This window comes from Amblyomma mixtum, chromosome 3 (assembly GCF_055824585.1).
Source record: "Amblyomma mixtum isolate Tamu chromosome 3, ASM5582458v1, whole genome shotgun sequence".
Taxonomy (NCBI): Eukaryota; Metazoa; Arthropoda; class Arachnida; order Ixodida; family Ixodidae; genus Amblyomma; species Amblyomma mixtum.
Window position 1 is genome coordinate 413,209,130 of NC_143014.1, and position 23,166 is coordinate 413,232,295.

Consider the following 23,166-nt stretch of genomic DNA (forward strand, 5'->3'; position numbering starts at 1 on the left):
GCGTAGTGTAGGAACCATCGAGCCGAGTTTGAGAGTGTTCATTCTAGCTGCGGCTTCATGTTGAAAAGAAAAGGAGCATGGTGCACAAAACTCGATAAACACATAACGTTGAGGTTAAAGTAAGAGTTTGTTTTCATTGAGTTTTTTTTTTCTCACTATTTTATTGCTGTCAGCTGTCAGCTGTACAGAGCTGACGGCTTTGCCTGCTTTCTTACTGCTTGGTAGCCTCACTGGACTCAATTACGTTTATGCATGAGATTCGACACACCAGACCAGACTGGACCAGGCTGTATAGGTTTTGTAGGTTTTATAGGGGTTTAACGTCCCAAAGCGACTGAGGCTATGAGAGACACCGTACTGAAGGGCTCCGGAAATTTCAACCACCTGGGGTTCTCTAACGTGCACTGACATCGCACAGTACACGAGCCTCTAGAATTTCGCCTCCATTGAAATTCGACCACCGCGGCCGCGATCGAACTCGCATCTTTCGGGTCAGCAGCCGAGCACCATAACCACTGAGCCACCACGGCAGCTGGACCAGACTTTATAGGCTGTACATTAGGATATAGAATAGAAATCCACCCCTAGACACGCGAAGCGAGCTTGCATGCCCTTTAAATGCACCACAAAAAAGTCTGTCCTGGTCAGTTAGGCACGTTTTCAGCTACGTTTAGTTTAGTTTATGGGAGTTTAACGTCCCAAAGCGGCTCAGGCTTGAGGGACGCCGTAGTGGAGGGCTCCAGTAATTTCGACCACCTGGGGTTCTTTAAAGGGCCAGTGCCCACCCCAGCGCAGCAGACACACTCTACCTCTCTTTGAGCGAGCCTCCTCTCCTTCCATTCCCTCCTCGAAATTCTTCTCTCCCGCTCCTCGTCGAGTAGGCTCGGCAAGGCAAAATCACCCCTTCCTTCTCCGGTGTAAGCCGGAGGCGTGGTGTCTGTGGAGTGCGTCACAGGGCGACGTCATGGCCCCGCCTTCAATAGAATTCTTTTCTTGGTTTTTGCATTTTCTCCGCACACTGAACGATCGAGAGGCGCGATCGGCTCGACCACCTAGACTTGTTAGCGAGCGCATCCTTTCATACATCTGTTTGTCATTCCCAGTTAACGAGCCACCTTTTCATTTTCTTTTAGGCCTCCCCACCGTTTCACGAGCGGAGGGGCGGAAGTCGGTTGTGTTCGAAACACACGGCGAAGCGCGGACCCGGCAACCGCCCGTTTGCTTTTCTCCATGCGTGTTTGTGTTCTGTGTGTTTGTGTCTTTTCTCCGCTCCAAAGCATATGTCATTCATTGGAGTCAAGGCGTACGCAAGATGCACGAAAGATAAGCGGTGTGTGTGCGGAGCGGTCAAGTGGGCGAGCGAGGGAAAGGCTCTCCTGCACTACTAATTAAAACCTTGTTTTGGGGGGCTCGCATAAAAGAAAAGAAACTGAGAAGGGAGCGCGCACGCAGAGCGTCTCGTGACGTGATCACGGCGGGGGGGGGGGGGAGGGGGGGGCGAACCAACTCCCTCACTTTTACTATTTTTTTACTTTTTATGGCTAGGGTTCAAGGCTGTCGCCGCACGCTCCCTCCGCAGTTTTTTTTTTTTTTTTGTTCCTTCATGCGGGTTTGTAGGCATGAGCCAGAACAGAAGGCGCTGCGGAAAGCCTTGTGCAGACGACGCGACGCCAAGGCCCAACCTTCTCCCGTCAGTCAGAACGATGCACCAATGGAGTGCCTTTAGCGAAAGTAGCCCCCCTTGACGTCAGCGGGGTGCAGAGTAGTGGGCCGGGCCCGTTTTTGAAGGAAGGAAAGAACGAACGGGCTTTGATTTGAATTTTCGCAGCTTTTCGGGGCGCGCATGGCTCTAGTATTTTGCAGAGGTTATCTTCGATGCCTCATCTATGCAGTGGGCTTGTTTTTCAAAACTGTCCGGACCCTGGGCAGTGGCCCTTTAACGTGCACTCACACCGCCCAGACATGGGCCTCTAGAATTTCGCCTCCATCGAAACTCAACCGCCGCGTCCGGGACCGAACCCGCGTCCTTCGGGTCGTTTTCAGTTGCAAGAGTGGAGCATCCGCTCCATTCTTGCAGCGAGCGAATGCTTGAGATGTGTGCACGACGGGCAGGAGGGGAGGACGCGGACAAATGGAAGCGCGAAATTACTCTGTTACCGAAGAATTAGAACACTAAGCTTTTTACGTTAACTGCAGCTGACAAGCTACACAGGGCATGGCAAACGTCGATGCGACAAAATATTCATTACAATCTGTCAGCGTTCCTCCATGACATTCAAGTGGAGCACATGAAAGCAAAGCTTGTATTTAGCAAAAAATACAGAGTTATCAGCCGTGATTACCGGCAATTTAATTCCCTAGCGAGAATTGAGTGCATTTGTTTCTCACAAGCTCGCACCTGTGTCAATCAAAGGAAAGTTCAACACCATGCACTGCCACCAAACCCAAAAAGGCACATTTTCAGTGTAAGCAAGAGGAAATAGTTCGCACGATAAGCACATAACGAAGGTTATTGACAAGGCAAATGCCTGTCGGCATCAGTCGCCAGTAAAAGCGGAGAAGGAATACTATAGTCAGCACCTAGACTTAGGAAGGTTCTGTGCGACGTCATCTGCTGCAAACATCGCGTATAGACAGGATATCGTTCCTGCGAGCTGTAACGTCGGGCACATGTCCACTCTCATGCAGCGCGATTTTCTTGCCCAGGCTTTCGCCGCAAAAAAAATTAACTTTTCGGGACGCGCACAAGCAGAAAATACCTCGTGCGTACCTCGGTCGTGCTGGAAGTGGCAGCGTGAAGCGGCGGCGAGCGGCCCGCCTATGGTTACAGAGGCTGCCGTTAACAGGAAGTTTTTAACGAAACGCTGCGCCCTCCACCTACTTACCCGACGCCTCAGGACGTGAAATTCTGGACACGGGCTGGCCTTGTCCGCACACAATGTTATCTCGCACAGCCGAGAACAGAGTGCCGGTCCGGAAAAAGATCTAATTTAAAAGCTGCTGTCGATGCGAAGCGGAATCAAATTTCGTATTAGGTTGCTTTGTACCCTTGAGATTTCGAACAAGCTTTAAAAAGATTATAAAGAGAAAGTTCAGCATTAGAGAAAGGTACGCAGCGGGCAAAGTCAATTTTATCGTAATCAACGCAAGAAAAAGCTTGAAGTGGGCCTTCAAAAAATGTATTTAAGTAAACAGAAAACAAAAGAAAGAAGGAAACGACCAATAAGGTAAAGAAAGAAAAGAGAGCTGCCCAAGTCCACATAAAGAAACAACGGTGCTAGGGAACGATTGCGACTCACGTACAGCTAAATAAAGAAAGGCGGAAATCAACTATTGGAATCCACATGCAGCTAGGTAAGAGAAAAAGAAAGAAAGATAGGAAGAAAGAATGAAGAAAGGAAGAAAGAAGGAAGGAAGGAAGGAAGGAAGGAACGAAGGAAAGGAAGGAAGGAAGAAGGAAAGGAAGAAGGAAGGAAAGAAAGAATAATATAAAGAAGGAAAGAAGGAAAGGAAGGAAGGAAGGAAGGAAGAGAAAACAAAGAATGAAAGGAAGAAAGACAGAAAGAAAGGAAGAAAGACAGAAGGAAAGAAAGGAAGAAAGAAAGAAGGAAAGGAAGAGAGAAAGAAAGAAAGAGGGAAAGAAAGAAGGAAAGAAAGAAAGAAGCAAAGAAAGAAAGAAGGAAAGGAAGAGAGAAAGAAAGAGGGAAAGAAAGAAGGAAAGAAAGAAAGGAAGAAAGAAAGAAAGAAAGAAAGAAAGAAAGAAAGAAATAAAGAAAGAAAGAAAGAAAGAAAGAAAGAAAGAAAGAAAGAAAGAAAGAAAGAAAGAAAGAAAGAAAGAAAGAAAGAAAGAAAGAAAGAAAGAAAGAGTTGGGACTAAGGCGGCATAAGGCGGCCATCATGTGAAGAAAGTGTCAAACCGACATGGTGTCCCGGTTGTATTTTCCCCTCCGAAGAAGCTCGCCCAACTTAGCTCACGCATTTCGGGTGCTGGAAAAAATAAGGGCGCATGCGTGAAGAAACATGGCAAGCGGTTTGTCAACTGCTGTACCGGAGTCGTTGACGAGATTCCTTTGAACTGCCGGAAGGCCTACATAGGCCAGTCTGGGCGCTGCGTAAATTACCGCTGAGGGGAGCATTTACGGGCGTTAAAGGGCCCGTGCCCACCCCAGCGCAGCAGACACTCTCTACCTCTCTTTGAGCGAGCCTCCTCTCCTTCCATTCCCCCCTCGAAATTCTTCTCTCCCGCTCCTCGTCGAGTAGGCTCGGCAAGGCAAAATCACCCCTTCCTTCTCCGGTGTAAGCCGGAGGCGTGGTGTCTGTGGAGTGCGTCACAGGGCGACGTCATGGCCCCGCCTTCAATAGAATTCTTTTCTTGGTTTTTGCATTTTCTCCGCACACTGAACGATCGAGAGGCGCGATCGGCTCGACCACCTAGACTTGTTAGCGAGCGCATCCTTTCATACATCTGTTTGTCATTCCCAGTTAACGAGCCACCTTTTCATTTTCTTTTAGGCCTCCCCCCCATTTCACGAGTGGAGGGGCGGAAGTCGGTTGTGTTCGAAACACACGGCGAAGCGCGGACCCGGCAACCGCCCGTTTGCTTTTCTCCATGCGTGTTTGTGTTCTGTGTGTTTGTGTCTTTTCTCTGCTCCAAAGCATATGTCATTCATGGAGTCAAGGCGTACGCAAGATGCACGAAAGATAAGCGGTGTGTGTGCGGAGCGGTCAAGTGGGCGAGCGAGGGAAAGGCTCTGCTGCACTACTAATTAAAACCTTGTTTTGGGGGGCTCGCATAGAAGAAAAGAAACTGAGAAGGGAGCGCGCACGCAGAGCGTCTCGTGACGTGATCACGGCGGGGGGGGGGGGGGGGGGAGAGGGGGGGGCGAACCAACTCCCTCAGTTTTACTATTTTTTTACTTTTTATGGCTAGGGTTCAAGGCTGTCGCCGCACGCTCCTTCCGCAGTTTTTTTTTTTTTTGTTCCTTCATGCGGGTTTGTAGGCATGAGCCAGAACAGAAGGCGCTGCGGAAAGCCTTGTGCAGACGACGCGACGCCAAGGCTACGCCCAACCTTCTCCCGTCAGTCAGAACGATGCACCAATGGAGTGCCTTTAGCGAAAGTAGCCCCCCTTGACGTCAGCGGGGTGCAGAGTAGTGGGCCGGGCCCGTTTTTGAAGGAAGGAAAGAACGAACGGGCTTTGATTTGAATTTTCGCAGCTTTTCGGGGCGGGCGCGCATGGCTCTAGTATTTTGCAGAGGTTATCTTCGATGCCTCATCTATGCAGTGGGCTTCTTTTTCAAAAATGTCCGGACCCTGGGCAGTGGCTCTTTAAGGGGTGGAGGCACAAATTTGGCAGAACGTTGTGCGAACTGCAGAGCGTGTGAGCCGCGGCTGATTGAGATAAGGATCCTGGACAGAGGTCACGATAAATCGGCACGTGAGCTATTGGAAGCTTTCCACATTATGAAGGAAGGTGTTAATTGCGTTAGCGATGCGTCTGTCAAGCTCTTGAAGGCGTAAAGCAAATTTCTTGAACGGTTTTTCTTAATGTTTTGTTTTCGTGGCTTGCCATTGCTTATTGTGCACTACTGCGCATGTCTTGGGTTCAAGGATTCCTTATATATTTGCTGGCCTGGCTGCAAATAAACACAGATAAGAGTTAACGTGCGTCATTATCTTTCTCGGCCATTTCGTGAGTGTTTTTTTTTCAGCGCTATTTCATTCCAAAAAAGCTGCCCACTCACAGGCCGAGAGAATGCAAGGACAGAAGGAAGGAAAGAAAGAACACTGCATTAAAACTTCCTGTTGGGCGAGTTGGTAGTTCATCTTGAAGTAGAAATGTTATAGCGCAAACAAAGACACGCACAAGAGAGACGAAACACACACACAAGCACACAAGCGCTAACTGTCAACTCAGTTGACAGCGCTTGTGTGTGTGTTTCGTCTCTCTTGTCCGTGTCTTTGTTTGCGCTATAACATTTCTACTTCAAAAGAAACACTGAGAGACAGAAAGAGAGAAAGAATGAAGAAAGGAAACAAACAGAGAAAAGAAGGAAGGAAAAAGGAAAGAAGCGAAGAAAGACAGCCAGGAAGAATGAAAGGAAGAAGGAAGGAAATAAAGGACTGAAATTAACATACAGATACGGAAAGGGCAGACGAAACGACCGATATCCTCGTGTAGGTAGGTAGAAAGAAATGAAGGAAGGAAGGAGGAAAATAAAGAACGAGAGGAAAGGAAAGAGGGAGGGACAAAGAAAGAAAAAGCAACAAAAAATTAGCTGTGGTTTAACTACTGTTGAACCTGGTTAGAGAGCGAAAGCTGTGGTGTATCGGGCAACCAGACGCGACTTGCTGTCTGTAGCGTTCAGTGTGTTCCGGACACTGGAGAGGCGCCCGCCCTGCCACATTGGCATTTGGGTTGATCGCGAGAGGGGGCTCATCCAGTGAACGCTGCGGTGTATTGCTGCAGTGCCGCGTGTCTGCCACAGCGTTGTCAGCGCTAACGCATGCAGCCCACATCTCTCGCTCACCCACGTAGTACCTCAAAAAGCGTGATTCAGACGTCGACTGACCCAGGGAGCCGTTTAGCGCACTTCCTTTCCTTAAAATCATCGGAGTCTAAAACGTTGTCAACGCCAACGCCAATGAACACAATGAACGCCGACGGCCTATGGCTTCAGGGCCGCGTTTCTGGCACAACGTTGTCAATGCCAACGCATGCAGCGCACATCTGTCACTACCGCCACATAGCTTAAAGCACGATTGAGGTGTCCACTGTCCCAGGGGGCCATTTATACGCTTTCCTTTCCTTTGCATTATCTGAAGGTCAAATGAAGGTGAAATCTACAGACACGGTCACTTGGGTTCACCCTGCGTAGTGAAGCTCTCGCTTCAAAAGCAGAAAAAGAAACAAAGAAAGAAGGAAAGAACTAAACTACCACAATCCACATAGAGTTACAGAAAGGAATTAAGGAAGAAACGACAGCAAAGAAAGAAAGAAAGAAGGAAAGGAAGAAAGAAGGAAAGAAAGGAAGAAAGCGAGAAAGAAAGAAAGAAAGAAAGGAAGGAACGAAGGAAGGAAGGAAGGAAGGAAGAAAGAAAGAAAGAAAGAAAGAAAGAAAGAAAGAAAGAAGGAAAGAAAGAAAGAAAGAAAGAAAGAAAGAGAAAAAGAAAGGAAGAAAGAAACAAAGAAAGAAGGAAAGAACTAAACTACCGCAATCCACATAGAATTACAGAAAGGAATTAAGGAAGAAACGACAGCAAAGAAAGAAAGAAAGAAGGAAAGGAAGAAAGAAGGAAAGAAAGGAAGAAAGAAAGCGAGAAAGAAAGAAGGAAAGAAAGAAAGAAAGAAAGAAAGAAAGAAAGAAAGAAAGAAAGAAAGAAAGAAAGAAAGAAAGAAAGAAAGAAAGAAAGAAAGAAAGAAAGAAAGGAAGAAAGAAAGAAACAAAGAAAGGGAAAAAGAAAGAAAGAAGGAAAGAAAGAAAGAAAAAAAGAAAGAAGGAAAGAACTAAACTACCGCAATCCACATAGAGTTACAGAAAGGAATTAAGGAAGAAACGACCGCAAAGAAAGAAAGAAAGCAGGAAAGGAAGAAAGAAGGAAAGAAAGAAAGAAAGGAAGAAAGAAAGCGAGAAAGAAAGAAGGAAAGAAAGAAAGAAAGAAAGAAAGGAGGAAAGAAAGAAAAAAAAGAAAGAGAGGAAGAAAGGAAGAGTGAAAGGAAGAGAAAAAGAAAGAAAGAAAGAAAGAAAGAAAGAGGAAAAGAAAGAAGGAAACAAAGAAAGAAGGAAAGAACTAAACTACCGCAATCCACATAGAGTTACAGAAAGGAATTAAGGAAGAAACGACCGCAAAGAAAGAAAGAAAGAAAGAAAGAAAGAAAGAAAGAGAGAGAGAAAGAAAGAGAGGAAGAAGGAAAGAAGGAAAGAAGAAAGAAAGAGAGAAAGAAAGAAAGAAAGAAAGAAGGAAAGAAGGAAAGGAAGAAGGAAAGGAAGAAAGGAAGAAAGAAAGGAAGAAAGAAAGAGAGAAAGAAAGAAAGAAAGAAAGAAAGAAAGAAGGAAAGAAAGAAAGAAAGAAGGAAAGAAGGAAAGGAAGAAGGAAAGGAAGAAAGGAAGAAAGAAAGGAAGAAAGAAAGAGAGAAAGAAAGAAAGAAAGAAAGAAAGAAAGAAAGAAAGAAATAAAGAAGGAAAGAAAGAAAGAAAGAAGGAAAGAAAGAAAGAAAGAAAGAAAGAAAGAAAGAAAGAAAGAAAGAAAGAAAGAAAGAAAGAAAGAAAGAAAGAAAGAAAGAAAGAAAGAAAGAAAGAAAGAAAGAAAGAAAGAAAGAAAGAAAGAAAGAAAGAAAGAAAGAAAGAAAGAAAGAAAGAAAGAAAGGAATGGCCGCCATCCACATAAAGATTAGTGAAAAAGCGCCCGCTACCTTTGCGCATGTAGACAAGGAAGGAAGGAAAACGAGCGCTACCAATGTACTGATGGAAGAAAGAAGAAAAGGAAGAAACGGTCGCTACCCTCGTTCACGCTAACAGGAGTGTACAAACCAAGCTGAATTTTTCTGGAGCAGGCAATCATCGGCGTACTGACTGAACGCCAGCGAAAACCACACCTTCACCCTAGCTCCTCCTATACAACGCCTGAGTTCGTGACCAGCCATAGAGGCGGAATGACCTCAGCGCGCGTGGCCGGTGGAAGGCAAGGTGAGCTCGCGGACAAAGGTCGGCACGTGCTGGGCTGTCCCCATGAACGGGACAGTGGTCCCTGTTCCATGGGGTCCCCATGAACGGGACAGCCCATTGCCAGTGATCCCTTTCTTTCTTTTTTGCACGTCGAAACTAGAAGTTGAATTAGACTTCTTGTATGGTAGACAAATGAGGGAAATGAGGGGCTCGTTATGACATTGCATCTTAAGGAAGCCGAAACTCACCGAAACCGAGGAAAGGATAGAACATAGACATTCCTTGAGGCTTTTCTTGGTTTCGGTGAGATATCCGATCGCAGTACAAATTGCGCAAACACTGGCTTTAAGCATACCTCGGCGGTTGATTTTATCAATTCTGAAGCGTCACTTCAAAAGCCAGGCATTGCGATTACTACACGCGTGATATAGGAGACATATTTAAATCAGCTGCAGAAGCGTATTGTCTGTTTCATTAGAGAGGCCCTTTTTTAATAAACGATGTTTGGGACTTAATGGGCATAGTTCTTTTTTTATTCAAGAAATTCAGACAACACTGTGCCTTGGTGCAGAGGGCAAAAGGCGAAAATCAATCTGCTTGACTGGGTCCTAAGCACTACTCGAACACAACAGCAAGGGGCACATACATACACATACATAAACAATATAATGATCACAATGTAAATGTTTGTGCAACACAACTTTCTAATATAAACATTCATTCTATTCTTATTAAGCAGAAAACACGTCTAAAAAATTGTAGGAAAGGACAGTGCAATAGCAGACATAGATCCAACATATGTATAGAAACTAATTGCATACCTAGAAAAACAAAATAAAAAACACAAAACAGAGCAGTGCAAGAGCAGACACAGATCCAACATATGTATAGAAACTAATTGTGTACATAAAAATAAAACAAATGTACGATCATTGGTCGGGTGTGCCCTCTCAAGTGCATAACTAATGGAAATATTTTCCGGAAATGGGTCCATGACACAGGCTTTAAAAGGAGGGTCAGGAGTATGGGGCATTAAATGCACAGAGAAAGGGGCCTATGCGGGATGTGCTGTGAATGCGTAGGGCGCTTTTTTTTTGTATTTCATATGATTCCGCATGCTTCGTTTCCTCGGTTACATTGCATAGGAATAATTTTGAGCGCTTGCGAACCGTTCAAAATTATTTTCAAAATCAATTTTTCAAATTGATGGTTGATGTTGCAGTGGCTTTAGCCTAGTTTTCTGTCACTTCTGCACAGTCAGGAGTCGTCTCAGTTTTTTCTCATGGGACTAACGGTCGACCAATGTTGCATATTTTAATTGGTCCCACTGCTGGTCATTGCTGGTTTGTATTCGGCCACGTTGGCTGTTCATGGCAACCGTACGCTTGGAAAGCCTTGATCCCCAAGGTCAGGCCAAGATTTGCAGCCGATCTCGGACAATAGCTTTGTCCAGCTATGTATAGAGTTAATGCTGTGTTGTGTTTTTTTTTCGCTTTGGGAAACACGCATGCACACAAGCAATAGAGAAGCTGCGTAATCGTAAATTTAGCTTCAGTTTACGTGCTTCGCAGCGCACCTCTGCCGCTCTCCACACAGACCTGGCGCAACTCTTTTTTCTTCCACGTACGTTTCAGATGGTGAATGCGCTTACCGTAAGGAACGCGTCTGCTCTAAAATTAGGCCTTTTATCACGTTAATTGGCGGTGCACTTCGTACGACACGCCTTCAAAAAAGCGCAGTATTACTCTGCACCATGACACTTTTTGTCGCCGGTTTAAGCGCTACTTGTCTGGTGACGTGCCGTTCATTTACGGGGAAAAAGAAAACTTTGGTACAAAAAAAAAGCAAATACCAAACGTCATTACGACAAACACGAGCTACAGACGGCAATTAGAAGCGCATGGAACGGTAATCCGTTACACCTTTCCCGCCTTGTCGACATGCGAGCAGTGTTTAGTTCGGCTTCATTCGTCTGAATACGTTGGCAACGTCGCATGAAAATGGTCCTAGAGGAAGTCTGTAAGAGCGTGTATGGCGCAGTTGGGACCAATAAGTGTGGCAGTTTCGCCGCACTCGAGCAGGGCACCCGCTTACACTCGTTTAATTGGCGCGTTTGAATGCCACGCCGAAATTGCCTCCCTTTTAGCGGCGGTGGGGCAGAAAAAGGGGAAAGAAAAGCAAACAACAGAGAGAGAGGAAACTTTAATGTAAATTTTTGCCGGTGAAGGTGAGCCTCTTATCTCAAAAGCCCAGCATTAATTGGCTGGCTGTACAAACAACAGTTCCCCGAGTATATATGTGCACATCCTGTGTGCGTGTAAAGTAGACGTCTGCGTCTAATGCGCATGTAATGCAACCACTCCAAACTTTTGTCAACACACCCGACTCTTTCTTTTCTTTTTTCTTCTTTTGAGTTTGATGCGGTAGCCAAGCGCGAATGAAGCCGTCCCTTAAGGTCCATTTGACATTGTAAAACACAAGCTTTCGTTCCCGACTTCATAGGAACTTGAATTCCGGAAGCTGCAGCATTACCCTGGTGTCATGATGATGACGAGGGTGATGATGGTGGTTTGATTTTCATGGCGCAAAGGCAACTTGGCTTAAGAGCTCCACGGCTATAGACAGTCTGTTGTCTGCGCGAACCCTAATGAACCGCAAGCATCTCTGCGATGCGCCGATTGAGTCTAAACTTCTGTGTTCTGGGATAATACCTTTTAGACGTTCCAACTACCAACTTTTTTTGAGAGAAAAAACTGAAGACATACTCGAGACGCTGTATCTGCCTTTGTCTTAGACTACGCGTACATATTGCTTAGTCACTTGACGTCCTACGTAATTCAAGTGAGATGTTCCAAACTTAGACATTTTTTTGCAGTCCTATTTCTGAGATGCATCCTTAACTTGGGGATCACTATTAAACTGCATCGGTTCGGCCTCGCTAGCTTTTTCCTGTATTTTTTTACAGCGTAAGCTCTCCTTCAGGACCAAAGCTTCACAAGCCGATTCATCGCAGGAGCATTGACCTTGACCTTGAATAAATAAGAAACGAATAGATTAATAAATATTGCAGTGACCGGGATTCGAACCCGCAGCGCCGCTAACAAATCACCTTCGCTGGCGACTGCTCTATAGCACTATGCTATCGCCGCATTTTTTATGCGAAGCATATTACTAGAGCTACACTACAGCCCGTCGAGCGCGGCGGTGGAGCTACCATTGACCTTTAGCGTGACCACGTGACAACATGACGTCACAACAGAGGAGAGATGGGCTGCCGGCTCGCGCGGTCGGCCGCGGCGGTGGAGGCTCCACATCAGAGGCGCTGCAGCTGACCACGTGACGCTACAGCAGCGGTATAAAGCTGAGCTTGCCTCGCTTTCCGGCCACTTACGAGGCGGCCAGGTGTTGGGATGCCGCCTAGAAGCAGGGCTGATTTGAACGAGAAGCGAAAGCTTCAGCGTGCCACAGAGACCGATGAAGAGCGGGATGAACGTCTGGCTAAGCGGCGTGCTCAATATGCGGCTCGGCGACAACGTTCTACAACAACTGAAGAACAAAGCGAGTAACTTGTCAGCAATGCTTCCACTAGTGCTGCCACCGAGTCCGTCAGTAGTTCTAGAAGTTCGGAACGCTGGAATGCTACGAAAAAAATCCCGTATATAGCTGCCACGGCAATCCTTGCTACACTTCTAGTGGTTGTATTAAAATGACCAAGTTTTCAACCAAGGAAAGCGATGTATTACCAAGCCTAGCCATCAATATGCTTCGCATCTGACTAGGCTTAACCTTAGCTAAGCCTCAGCCATTTTTTTTTTTCAACATGGTATTTATCACACGCGTTTATGCACAGGAAATAGCTATATACATTATTTACAAAATAATCAGCCAGTAGCCGCGCAAATTAAATGGAAACACAGCACCATACAACTAAAGCACACTTCTTAACACAACTAAAACGGTGGCAAGGAAAGACAAGACATCAATAACGGGAACCAGTCCGGTTGTTAGTCACTGTCTTAGTGTCTTTCAGCTGGCGCACCGCCTGGCCGGAATGTGTGCTGGAGAAGGTGACAGGCTCAGCAGGCCGGTCCAACATGCGCGTTTATCACACGCTGTGCAGTCCGAGCAGGAAAGTCATGTCGAAGGTTTCGTGGTCATGCCGGGCAGCCATTAGGTAACGAACACTGTGAGAGTCCAAACCAGTCTTTCTTCAGTGTCCTTTGTAGAATATTGCAAAATAATATCGCGTCTTTGCAGCCAATAAAGCAGTGTTAGATGGTTTCAAGTGCATCACATTGGCGAGAATTAACAGAAGAAACAAAAATATTTTTTTGTTCTTTTTGTGAAGCCACATTTTAACAGGCAGAACTTCGGCGTGAAGTTTAAAGAAAAACGCTTTAGTACAAGGCTAAATCGGCATTTTAGGCACTTTTGTCAGGGTATCATCACCAGTACAATTAGAGTAGAGAGAGTGGTACAATGGAGGCGCCTTGTGTTAAACTGCAACAAACTCTCGCGCCGTGCATTGCGCATCGTCTTCATCAACTGCCATCTGTGGCGTGAACAGATGAAAACAGGTTAACCTCGATCAGAGCTTAACCAGAACCTAATATCGTCGCGAGACGTGCCGACGACTCAACAAAACAAAACCATGAGCCAATCAGGCTAAGCACATCGCACGTGCACTTAGTTAAACTGCGTTTAAACCTTGCCATATTTCTTTTTCCGTGATAATTTGGCGTTCCAGGCGAAAACGGCCATTGTGACTAGCAATTCAAACAGAATTCAACGCTAAATGTCTTCAGTTGAGCGCCCAGTTGTCTCGATGACCCAGTTGCTCCCGAATGTAAGGACTCGGCATTTCTGAACCACTGCCAATCAATCTGTTTAGCTTGGATGTATAGCAGGAGACAGACGTTAGGATAAGAGGGCTATGTACACATATTGACACCTGATTCTTGGGCTTATTTTAGTACTTCGGCAATAAGTGCGGCTTTAAACTAACAAACATTGTAGGTGAACCTGCTCAAATTTATAACACAAGGAATGATGAAAAGCCAAAACAAATTTCAGACAACCTTGCTAACCAAGTGTCACTCGCCTTCATGAGGACACCTTTCTTTAGGGGCCTATAAGCATTAGAGTAGGTGATGAGTTGGAACCATGTGAATGAAGACATGTGTACTACACTGCTTCCTGAGAGGTATCAGTGTTCTTAAAGGATGTTATGATGAAAAATTTCATCATGGTGTGCTTATGCAAGGTTCCAACTGCGATTAAAATAAACCGAAAATGCACCAAGGAGTCCGTGCATAAGAGGTCCTATAGAAGCCTACGAGCGTTTCGCAGACGCTCTTAGCAGTGTTAAGGACGTTTCCAACGCAGTACTCGGCTCCAAGAAGCGCAAAAGTGTTTATGCTAACATAGTACTTCCTACAGGACGCGAGTCAGCTGTGGAGAGTGGATCAAGGCCAAATAACTTACTGCCGCTTTGCCCGACGCGATGGACCGTTAGAGTCAAGTCGATGCACATATTCGTTTAGAATTACGCCAGAGTCCAAGAGACCCTCCAGGAGCTCTTGTAGACACCAGGTTCAGTGACCGAAAGCAGCAAGGCTATTTTTAGAGGTTACGATCGGCTTTTGCAGAAATTTGAAACCTTGTTAGGTATCGACATTTCCGTAGCCTTCTTTGGGCCTTGTGAAGAACTAACAAAGGCTCTCCAGAGCTCAACATATGGCGCCGCAGGTGCAAAAAAGGCATCAGAGGCTCTCTGCGAGGCGATCTCCCGGTTGCGCTCTGATACTTCGTTTGAGAAGCTGTAGCAGCACACAAGCACAACAGCAGAGCATCTAGGCCTCAAGGAACCTCGTATGTCAAGGGAGACAAAACCTCCTGCGAGGTATGAGACGACTTATAGACCTGTCTACCCAGTTGCACTTGACGTTAAGGCCGTGCTGCGCAAGGAGTATTTCGCTCCTGTCGACCGAATCATAAGTGAAACAAAACAGCGTTTTGAGCAGCCGGGCATGGAACAGCTCGTAAAACTAGAAGACATCTTGACCAGCGCCGCTCGAGGTAGTCGGTATGCAGCAGATGAACTAGAGGCAGCTTTGGGAGTGCATGCAGTTGATTTTGAATTGTGTAGACTCTCGGCGCAGTTTATGCTATTACCAACTCTTCTAAATGGCGCTGATTCTACTACAACTCTGGGCATTTTGGAGATCCTGCAAAGGCAATCGCAAACATGCGCGAGTTGATGGATCAGGTCGGGAGGTACGTTCAGATTCTGTTTTCCATACCAGCGTCTGTCGCTTCTGGGGAACGCTCTTTTAGTGCTCTGCCCCGAATAAAAACGTATTTGCGCAACCGAACGACTCAAAAGAAGTTATCGCATCTTATGATTTTGCATATACACAAAGAAAGAGCGGCGCTCCTAAGTTTAGACGACGTCATCAAGGAGTTTGTGAGCAGAACAGCGGAGCGAGCAGCAAACTTTGGTCCCGCCTTATTCCAAAAATCTTATTCCAAAAATTAACTCCGCCAAGAGAAAGTGGTACGACATACGACCAGATCTGCGGCCTAGGCTTTATATGAACGGATGGCGGTGTAATGCTGCCATAATATATTATTCTCTCAAAGGCGCGTTTGCTCGTGCAATCGGCTGTGCGTAGGCGCCTACTCATCTCAGTTTTAATTTTTTTTGTTTACTGCAGGAAAAGCTTAGCGATTATTTCGGAGTTACTATACATCTCGGGCACCTCGCAGGCTAAGGTTAAAAGGAACTGACTGACGGTAGTCCCTTCCTGTTTGTTTGTAAATAACTAGGTGAATACGATGCCCTAGTTGCGCACTGTAACACGGCTGTGACCAGAAGAATTTTGTTGTAAGGTTAATTGTTTGGGTTGAGTAACAGCAGTCAAAAAAGGTTTTTAGCCGCTGCATCGCGCGCAGCTACAGCGCTGCACGACTCACTAGAATGTTGTTTGTTTAAGTGATTGTCATCTTGGGTCAGCGTACGCAATAATGGCTTATAAGAGGACATTGTCTTCAATTGTGTAATTGTCATGCATAATTGCGCAGCAGCCTGGGCTCCCGCTGTTAATTGTTAGCTTTCGGTCGAAGCAGCGCGAAAAAAATTCAAGTGCTCAAAAAACCAAAACTCGAATTCCCTCAGTCCTGTTCGAAGCAGAACGTTGTTCGTTTAGGAAGTTGCTTGACGCGAAAATTGAAAACACAAAAAAAAATGAGTGCAACTATGTTTCATGCAGGTCGTCGTTTGCATTATCCCCGCAGATAGCGAGTATTCAAGCGATAGTTCGGTTACTATGCCTAGGCACAGTAACGACCGATTTTGGTAAGAACCCTGCCAGAACAAATACGGTCAGCAATGCGCGCAACATGAATGCTAGACCTGCACCGCAAGTAGCGTGAACAGCGGGGGCTTCAACAGCGAGAATCGCCCCTTTGGTACCGAGTTCGTGAGCGAAAGAGTCAAACTTCAACAAAACAAACACGTCCAGTGATGCGCGCAACATGAAAGCTAGACCTGCACCGCAAGCAGGGTGTCGAACCGGAACCGAACCTGAACCCGAAACCGGAACCGAACCCGAATTTTCGCTCGGAACCGGAACCGAACCGAACCCATATTTTTTTCGCCATCTTGGAACTGAACCCGAACCGGAACGATTGAAAGGAACCGTTCCGAACCGGTTCGGGACCCGGTTCAGCCCCTGTTGCGAGGTACGGGCTGCGGACTCGGTGAAGGCACTGGTGAAGGAATTGGGTCTTTATGCACAGAATTTGGCCCAAAATAAAAAAGGACCCCAGGCCCTTGGAAGGTACAGGCTGGCTCCCCGAGCAGCTGCTCTCTCCCGCTGCTGGAGGACGACTCTCCTCGCAGGCTCCCGTGCGTTCACTGCACCCTCGAACGCCGTGCCGAGGAGACCAAGCAGCGCGTTCACGGGAGGAAGCGTCCCTAGGCGCTGACGGTCGTGTTCTCGAACGCCGTGCCCCGTGTTCGCGTCCCTCGGCTTTTACGTTCGCGTTTTCGAACGCCGAACATGAGACCCGCGTCCGCGACGAGGCCGGCGCTCTGCGACGCCGAGTATGGGTCAGAACGCGACACAGCACAAACAGTTTCCGGATCTCTGGCCCACAGGCCAGCAGTGTCTTGCAACGTAACAAACTCCTCCCCCCGATGAAGTCCTTCGCCGAGGCTGCGTCCGCAGATGCAGGGTCGGGAGAAGACGCTCCGGACACCAACAGGGCAAATGCATGCGCTCACTTTGCGCGCGCGCGCACGCACGCACACGTACACACACACACGCACGCACGCGCACACACACACGCGCGCACGCACACACACACACAAACACACACACACGCGCGCGCGCGCGCGCATGTTCGCGGAAACCCCTGGCTGACGGTTCCCAAGCGACGAACGACTGCCAGATGGCGATTGCCAGAAAAGCTCTCCCTGCCTGTTTTTGCTAATCAAGTATTCGGCTCTCGACAACACATGGCAAAACACAAAACAACAAAAGCAACGCAGAGGTCTAACACGATGCTTTAGCGCCGTCTCATATTTTCGCAGCTCAGAATCCTCTAATCAGGCCGTGCGCGTTTCGGTTCTCACTTCCAATTTGTACTCTAGCAATATGGACTAAATTTACTTTTCCCTGTTGTCTGCTTTCTTACTACTGCAAAATCATTAACGTAACAACTAAACAGAAAGTTCTTCGTCCTTCAATTTACTCTCCAGGACCCAGCAGAAACTTTCACTGTGCTGTAGCCTGTCATCAGGTTGTCATACAATGCAACTAACTATTTCAAAGTGGTCACAAAAGAAAACTATAAGCACAGGTAACCTCTCCTTTGTGCTCAGGGATTAACATTTCAGCCGAGCCCTTCGATGTCGCGTCCGTCTGACCATTTCAGCTGCTGAAGCGCGACGAATGAAGTCATCTCTAGCGTTGGACATTCCTTGACCACTGTCTTCGTCTCTGTGCCCTGTCGACACACTGTGAACGCCTCGGTAGCGCGTGCAGTGCCGAACCCTGCTATACAACAATGGTCTGCGAGCAAGACGATTGACTGTCCCCCTTCACACTTTGAGCCGTCTGCACTATTCCCTTTCTGACCCGTCTGCTGACACGGCTGACGCAAACGAGTTCCCCGTGCCTTTTCTTGTAGCCTGGCGCCACAAACTTGCTGTGCTGGCTTTCGGCGTCGTCTTTTCCGGGGGATCATCCCACACTTTTTCAAAGAATCTCTCGGTTGAGTGTATGTGCAGTCAGGGTTCTTTAATGTTATTTTTATTCTAGTTTTTCGAGAAGCCAATGTCCTGTTTCTAGCAGGTCGACTCACTCTCATCCCGACTGCACTTGTCTTCAGACAACACAACTGTGCTACTTTTACATGTCGAGGCCTTTTTGTGGACTTACTGCCACTTTCGCCTTTAGACGACAACTTCCTGGCATTTTGGGGGGATTTGTTCTCTGACCTATCCGCCCGCGTCGCACGCTCAGAACCTGCTTTCTGACACGCAATGCGGTTCTATTCTTTAGGCTTTAAGACAACCCCATCTTTCCTTATATCAGTGACAGATAGCCCTGCCAACTCAAGATAACAGCCCTTCACTTGTTTTTGCTCCGGCAGTGGTGCGTTCTTCTCTTCTCTTTGCTGCGAGCCTCCCGCGTGCACCTCGGGACCAACAACCGACTCCTTAGGTTTCCCACATTCACTAAAGGTACACTTCTCTCCGGGTTGACGAGCAACTATCTCGTTAGCATCGCAGCTAGGCACCAACTCCGCCCAAACGACCTTCGAACGGACCACTCTCTCTTGGTTATGCGACTCGTGCCTCTCAGGATTGTCCTGTCGCGCCTTTTCGCACAGTTTACGACTATAATCTTCCTGTGCATGTTCTTGGCACTCTCTTTTCTCACTCTCCGCTTTCGCCGAAGTTACGCATCCTTCATTCTTGACTGCGTCTCGGAGCATCTCAACTTCAAGCTGCAATCTTTTCAACTCCCGCTCCTGTTCCTCTATTTCCCGCTTCTCTTGCTCTGCCGCTACCCGTTGCTCTTCTATTCTTTTCCGCTCATTTTCCTTCTGCACTCGGCATATCTTTTCCCAAGCCTCCGTTATCTCGTCCTCTTCAAACTCCCCCTTTTCAATTTTATGGCGAATCTCTGGCTTCCGCGTACGTTGGTTTACGTCTAAACCAAGTTCAGCTGCCAACAGCAGCAATTCGTCTTTACTTAAGTTCTTTAAATCCATGGTTGGCGAGAGCCGACTACAAAATCTGCAAACTAATCACACTCCCTGGGGTGAATAAATGCTGTCGATTGCTCAGATAGAACCGAGTTCTAAATCATTTAGCAATACGCAGTCGCTTCAGCACTCACCCAACCAGGAGCCCTCGATGGCCACCGTGTCTTCCGAAGACAGGAACTGCCAAGTCCGTCGATGTTGCCTTTTAGCGGTTGTATTCACGCCTGGCCTTCACGCTGCACTGCGACGAAGGTGACTCCCTGAGCCACGTAGCGGAGCTCCGTTGATCCCTGATCCTCGAAGACGCTCTCTCGTCAGCAGCTGTTCACCAGCCTTGTCCTTATCCCTCCGCCAAAGAACCTACACCATCATGCAGCCTGGTCGATCCCAGATCGTCGAGGTTGCCTTAAGCGGTTGTCTTCTCTACAGGCCTTCACGCTGCGCTGCGACGAAGGTGACTCCCTGAGCAACGTAGCGGAGCTCCGTTGATCCCGGATCCTCGAAGGCGCTCTCTAGTCAGCAGCTGTCCACCAGCCTTGTCCTTATCCCGCCGCCAGAGCAGCTACACCATGCAGCAAGTCCGGCGATCCCAGATCGTCGAGGTTTCCTTTGAGCGGCTTTCTCCACGCGTGGCCTTCATGATCCGCTGCGACGAAGGTGACTCCCTGACCCACGTAGCGGAGCTCCGTTGATCCCGGATCCTCGAAGGCGCTCTCTAGTCAGCAGCTGTCCACCAGCCTTGTCCTTATCCCGCCGCCAGAGCAGCTACACCATGCAGCAAGTCCGGCGATCCCAGATCGTCGAGGTTTCCTTTGAGCGGCTTTCTCCACGCGTGGCCTTCATGATGCGCTGCGACGAAGGTGACTCCCTGACCCACGTAGCGGAGCTCCGTTGATCCCGGATCCTCGAAGGCGCTCTCTAGTCAGCAGCTGTCCACCAGCCTTGTCCTTATCCCGCCGCCAGAGCAGCTACACCATGCAGCAAGTCCGGCGATCCCAGATCGTCGAGGTTTCCTTTGAGCGGCTTTCTCCACGCGTGGCCTTCATGATCCGCTGCGACGAAGGTGACTCCCTGACCCACGTAGCGGAGCTCCGTTGATCCCGGATCCTCGAAGGCGCTCTCTAGTCAGCAGCTGTCCACCAGCCTTGTCCTTATCCCGCCGCTGCCAACCAGTTTGTTGCGAAGTACGGGCTGCGGACTCGGTGAAGGCACTGGTGAAGGAATTGGGTCTTTATTCACAGAATTTGACCCAAAAGAAAAAAGGACCCCAGGCCCTTGGAAGGTACAGGTTGGCTCCCCGAGCAGCTGCTCTCTTCCGCTGCTGGAGGACGACTCTCCTCGCAGGCTCCGGTGCGTTCACTGCTCCCTCGAACGCCGTGCCCACGAGACCAAGCAGCGCGTTCACGGGAGGAAGCGTCCCTAGGCGCTGACGGTCGTGTTCTCGAACGCCGTGTCCCCGTGTTCGCGTCAGTCGGCTTTTACGTTCGCGTTTTCGAACGCCGAACATGAGACCCGCGTCCGCGACGAGGCCGGCACTCTGCGACGCCGAGTACGGGTCGGAACGCGACACAGCACAAACAGTTTGCGGATCTCTGGCCCACAGGCCAGCAGTGTCTTGCAACGTAACACGCCACGTTTTTGCATCCCGGCATACCTCATGTTTACGCACAAAATGAGATGATCTAGCGCATAGATTTACCCATCCGTAGCTCTCTGCACTGGGAAGTGCGAAAATTGTACCCAGTATATGCGACAGCAAACTTACAGCAAGTCTGGTGCCTAGGAAGAAGCATAATTGACGTTTCTGTAATGTACTACCGCCAATTCTAAAGACTTGTACGTCAGGTTTATGTGAAATCTTTAGTAATTACTCCTCCCTTTTTACATATTCGCGTAAATATTTAATCAGATTGCTAGGACTGCTCGAAATCAATAAAGTACTATAGACACAAAATTTTTGCCTGCGTGATTTCTTCTTTCAAACGCTGCGTTAGACATTGGGGTACATGGAACACCCCGTGGTATTCACCAAACACATAATAAATAATTTAAATTTGAATTTCTTCTTGACCCTGTTTCTGTTTCACCAACATAACGGTGGCTGTGACGTGTAGTGGAAATTAGGTCGCGTGAGGTGCAATAAAACGGCAATATAACTGCTGATACGTCGTTCGTTGTAATTATAGATCTTGGAGCCGCCGGCTGATTAAAGTGCTATAGTGAGTATAAACAACCTATCAGCGTTTGTACTAGTTTTCCCGTGCCTCTCGTGACCTAATGTTGAACTCACGTCACAGCCATCATTCGGTTCATAAAACCGAAACAGCATGAGAGAAAAAATTATTTTCTAAATTATTTATTGGCAGTAGGGGAATACCACACGGTGAACCATGTATTCAAAAAACTATGGCGTCATTTGAAAGGAGAAAACACGCAACAAAACTAGGTGTCTATAAAATTTCAGCACCCAATGAGACTGCCTTCCTTTTCTTTGCGTCATTTCCCACAAATAGATGAAATATTAGCGCGAGGCCCAAACAACGTTGTGATGGTGGTTTTTGAGGAAAGGAAATGGCGCAGTAACTGTCTTACTTTTTGATGGACACCTGACCCATGGGTGAGAGTGAAAGAAGAAATAGAAACAGGAGCAGTAGGGGAGGGCTCAGCAATAATTTCTACCAGCTGGGGATCCTTAACGTGCACTGACATCGCACAGCACACGGTACCTTTTGCGTTTCGCCTCCATCGAAACGTGGCCCCGGGTCCGGGTTCGAACCCGGGTACACCGAATAAGTCACCGAGTGTCCTAACCACTGAGCCAGTGCCGTTGGTAGTGCAACATTTACCTTTGTAGGCGCTCATCGTCTCCGACAGCAGGTTCTAAATAAAACCCCTCGCGATGGGTCTGTAGGGCAATAAAGGGAAAAAAAAATGGCTCAATGGCTGTGGAGCTCGGCTGCTGATTCCAAAAATACAAGAACCAATGAGTTCTTTCGCACGTTGCAAATCCCCAGCTGGTGTCGTCAATCTGGAGCCCGCCATAGCACCGTCTATCCTACAGCCCCAATGTCTACTCGACACGTTAAACCCGAGATATTGCTACTAGTGTTAACAAAAGAAGAATGTATAAATTGGTGCAGTTTCTTTTTTTAGAATCCGCATATTCTTGTTTGTGCGCGACGGAAATATGCAACGAAAGGCGGGCCCTTGGCAACGGTGGAGATGTACTAATAAGAAAAAATATAAATACCGATTGCACAAAAGGGCAATGCTGAAATACATGCGCTCGCTGGCATGCGATATTGATTACGCCCAGAAAGATGCTGCGATGAAATGTAACTGCGATGAAGTTATTTCGTTATGCCGATTTGCTGAAATCGTTCTGCTTCTAAGAAAAAATATCTGCCAGTCGCCAGCGCGCGGCTCAAAGCCTCATGCCAGCATAACTCCCTTTCTCTGCCCGCATATGGAAATTCCAGACGGTGCACACGTCAAGAAAGGGGAACCAGTCAGGAGGTTGAACTTGCGCAGCATATTCCTCCTGCATTAAAGTGCACTGTTATCTGAGCAGTGACCTCGTTGAACGCGGCGGTTCTGCGTGTTCATCCATCATGCGGGTTTTCCACACGCTAAACAGTCCTATGAACACGAAGAGTTCGCACGGAATTCCGAAGTTTTTCATCGCAGCCATAAATGTTATAATCAAATGTATGATGTCAATGGGTTTTTTAAGAGACTGCTTAAGTATGTCCCAAAAGAACACAGCATCGCGACAAAAATATCATTTTATTGCTCAAATTGATTCTCGTTGCTCGCACAGGTAGAAATCCACTGACCACGGCACAAATGTCCATTTGGCGTGAAGGTACTGTCTGTTGCAAAAGTTTACAGCCCACCACACCATTGAAATAAACGGCGCGGTGGGCTGTAAACTTTTGCAACAGACGGTACGTCCTAATATGTAAGGCCCATGTCTGAAGCGTGAAAAAGGTTTTTGTGGCCGATTGAATCTACAGTCGAGCCCACTTCTAACGAACCTGACGGTCACGCGAGTTCAGTTCGTTATATCTGATGTTCTTAGCAAGTGGATTCTTCTTACAACAGCCAAAAACACTAAGGCCGCTAAAAGTGGCGTTTATTTCTTATAAAACTGCGGCCTACTTGTGCAAAGCAGAGCTTGTCGCAGCTCTTTCCAGGCTATCTAGGGCGGTCATTTAATCCT

At 47.4% G+C, this 23,166-nt stretch overlaps 1 long non-coding RNA gene and 1 pseudogene across 2 annotated transcripts in view; one reads left to right on the plus strand and one right to left on the minus strand.

Annotated features, from left to right (window-relative positions):
• LOC149357686 (uncharacterized) overlaps positions 1–23,166 on the minus strand; it is a 195,433-nt gene that overhangs the window by 114,024 nt on the left and 58,243 nt on the right. The window contains exon 3 of one of the 2 annotated variants that reach the window (XR_016291864.1): positions 12,478–12,850. The exons of the other annotated variant lie outside the window; for it this stretch is intronic. This is a non-coding gene — a long non-coding RNA (uncharacterized LOC149357686). Of the gene's footprint in view, positions 1–12,477; positions 12,851–23,166 lie in introns of those variants that run through there. 2 annotated transcript variants of the gene reach the window in all.
• On the plus strand, positions 14,696–15,204 carry LOC149357689 (uncharacterized; annotated as a pseudogene).